We start from the raw sequence: 3,331 nt of genomic DNA, 5'->3' as shown, positions 1-3,331 counted from the left end.
AAGGGAAAACCTCATTTTTAAAAAATCTTAAATATTAACTCCAAATACATTAGTTCTAGTTGTCCTGGATCCAATATTCCCTAATCTAGCTCTTAAAGACAAGTGACAAATGAGATTTTGATATTACATACACTTACAGAACTCTTCAGCATGAATTATTCTAGTTGCATGTTTTTTCAATTTTATACATTCTTATGAAAAATCTTAATATTGATCTATAATTTATCCTCATATTTAACATAGTTTTATGTTAAAAATGTGTATTTATATTGCAAATAATATGTTGAAACCTTGGCACATTAATGCTTTAGAAGTATTAACTTATTAAATTTTATTTATGTTGAACTAAGAATTCACAAGGCTTTCTGTTCAAGACTGACCACACACACACACAATCTTTCCCTCCTTAGATTCCATTAAAATAAGAAAATATAAAAAGGTATAAACCAAAATTGAAGAGATAAGATACAGACATTCAAAAGTTCAGGAAACTTCTAGATGCAAAGAGTGCTGAGGCAGAGCCTAAGAAGTTACAGGTAACAATAAAAGATGCTGCAGCAGAAGCAGCTGACCTGCTGAGGCAGAACTTGGGCCTCTCCTGAGTGCAGACAGCCATGTACAATGGAGGAAGAGACTTAAGGGCAATAACAAAATGATTTAACTGGTGATCTGTATGTGGGACAGTCCATTCCCCGAAGTTTATCCCAGGGGGGGGAAAGTGTGGAAGGGATTTTTCTCTAAAGAAATTAAATAAATTACACAGAGGATTAGGCCACTAGGATGGCTGTACACACCTCATCCTTATATAAGGAGACTCTGAAAAATATAAAGAAAACACCAGACTGGCTAGAAACTTGGGACAAAAAAAAATAATAATAATAATAATACAGTGATGAGTACACTGGGTTTTCTTTTTCCCATTTCTACCCTAGACTGGATATTAGAGAAGCTGGCAACTCAGAAAACACCAATAAGCACAAACAAGAGGGAAAACTGAAAAGCCCTCTAAAAAGCTACTCTCTCTAACCAAAAGACAAGAAAAGGGATATCCAAGCAAGACAAAAATTGAAGACAATAACCAATCTATTCCAGCCAAATACAACAGATAAAAACTGTAGCCTCCACTTCTCACTCCCTTCAGCAACAGTCAAGTAGACAGCCTAGACTTCTACTCTCACCAGAATATAACGTAGCATTCCAAACCCTGCTACCAGGGTGATGTCAGAGAAGACCAAGTGAGAAGCTAGTAATTTCAGTTCATCTTGAGCCCAAAATTTCATCTACAACTAGCACTAACAAGGAACCCCATCCTCTCCTTGTTGGTGAGGTATCAGAAACCTACTGGAGAGGCAGGACCCTTACCACTCATCATGGAAGCACACCCTCACAGTCAGCAAAGACCAGAAGTCTGGTATTTCATTCTCATGCTGTAGGAAAAAAAAAACTCTATCCCTTCCCCACTGGGTGGTATCAGAGACTAGTAAAGTTGGAACTTTTCATCACTGCTCAAGGGTAACACGGCTACCGTCCCACCAGAGGAATACAAGTGAATAGCAATAATAAAATACCTCTCCCCTCCCAATCAGGATGGTTATCAGCAAAGACCCAGTGGGGAGCCTAAACTCCCACCTCTACCCAGCAATAACAACAGACAGCTCCTTCCTTCACCATCATGGGCTATCAACAGTGGCTAAGTGAAGAACCTGGACTTTTACTTCCACCAGCAGTAACAAGGCAGTATCAGGTTTTATCCACCAGAAGGGTGCCAAAAAAGTCCTGTTTTAAATAAGATCCAGTCTTGTAACATAATACCCCAAATGTCCAAGTTTCAATTAAAAAAACACACAGAATACCAAGAATCAGCAGATCACAAACTGAATGATAGAAAACAAATGTCAACACCAAGATGGCACAGATGTTAGAATTATCAAACAAGAATTTCAAAGCAGCCATCATAAAAATTCTTGAATAATTAAAAGCATACTTAAAACAAAAATATGAAGTCTCAGGAAAGATATATAAGATAAAGAAGAAACAAGTGAAACTTTGAGAACTATAAAGTTTAACAACCAAAAAAAAAAACCCTCAATGAGTCAACAGTAGAATGGGGAAACAGAAGAAATAAGCAGTGAATTTGAAGACAGAACACAGAAATTACCCAATCTGAACAGAGAAACAGACATTCCCCCCTTCCCAAGAAAAGGCCTCAGGAATTTATGGAACTTAAAAAAAAATCTTACATTTGTGTCATTAGACACCCACAAAATAATATGGGGCTAAAAAGTATTCAAAAACATAATGGCTGAAAAATTTCCCAAATTTGGCAGAAAAACATTCCCAGAGTAACCTCCAGATAGGATATATGCAAAGGCATCCATGCCAAAGCACATGGTATCAAACTTCTAAAATATGACAAGAAAACTCTTAAAAGTAGCCAAAGATACAAAGCATTAATTACAGATTTTTTTCATCAAAGAGTATATAAGCCAGAAGGAAATGATACAGTATTTTTCAAGTACAAAAGAACAGTCAAACAAGAATTCTCTATCCAGTGAAAATATTCTTCAAGAATGATGGGAAAATCACATCCTAAGACATTCAAAAAGGGGGGTGCCTGGGTGGCTCAGTCAGTTAAGAGTCTGACTTTGGCTCAAGTCATGATCTCCTGGTTTGTGAGTTCCAGCCCTGTGTTGGGTTCTGTGCTGGCAGCTCAGAGCCTGGAGCCGGGAGCCTGCTTCAGATTCTGTGTCTCCCTCTCTCTCTGCCCCTTTCCACTCATTCTCTCTCTCTCTCTCTCCCAAAAATAAAATATTTTAAAAAATTGAAAAAAAAGACATTCAAAGAAAATTTGTCACCAGAGACCTACCCTAAAAGAATGACAAAAGGAAGTTCTCTAAACACAAAGAAAATGATAAAAAAGTGAAATCTACAAGACAATGATGAAGAAATCAAAGATGTAAATAAACATAGAGACTTTCCATACCATATCAATGGGTTGGAACATTTAACATAGTTAAGATGCCAAGTCTTCCCCAGACTGATTCACAGTTTTAATCCAATTCCTATCAAAATTCTGGCAAGATTTTTTTTTTTTTTGTAGATACAAACGAAATCATTCTAAAATTTATATGCAAAGGCAAAGGAACAGAAGAGCCAAAAAAAAATTTTTTTTTTTTTTACCAGTTTTCAACAAGCATTCAAGTCTTTATTTCAGATAGCCATTTTAAAACACGGACAGCTTCACGAATCTGCATGTCACCCCTGTGCAGTGGCCATGCTAATCTTCTCTGTATCGTTCCAATTTTAGTATGTGTGCTGCCAAAGTGAGCAT

At 36.8% G+C, this 3,331-nt stretch overlaps 1 non-coding gene across 1 annotated transcript; it reads right to left on the bottom strand.

The window, feature by feature from the left end:
- Positions 1 to 3,224: 3,224 nt before the first annotated feature.
- On the bottom strand, positions 3,225 to 3,331 carry LOC125166862 (U6 spliceosomal RNA). The gene has a single exon (XR_007152571.1). It is a non-coding gene; the product is annotated as a U6 spliceosomal RNA (small nuclear RNA).

The sequence above is a fragment of the Prionailurus viverrinus genome, chromosome B2 (genome assembly GCF_022837055.1).
Source record: "Prionailurus viverrinus isolate Anna chromosome B2, UM_Priviv_1.0, whole genome shotgun sequence".
Classification (NCBI taxonomy): Eukaryota; Metazoa; Chordata; class Mammalia; order Carnivora; family Felidae; genus Prionailurus; species Prionailurus viverrinus.
The sequence above is the reverse complement of the archived record's forward strand: the minus strand, read 5'-3'. Positions and strand labels throughout refer to the sequence as shown.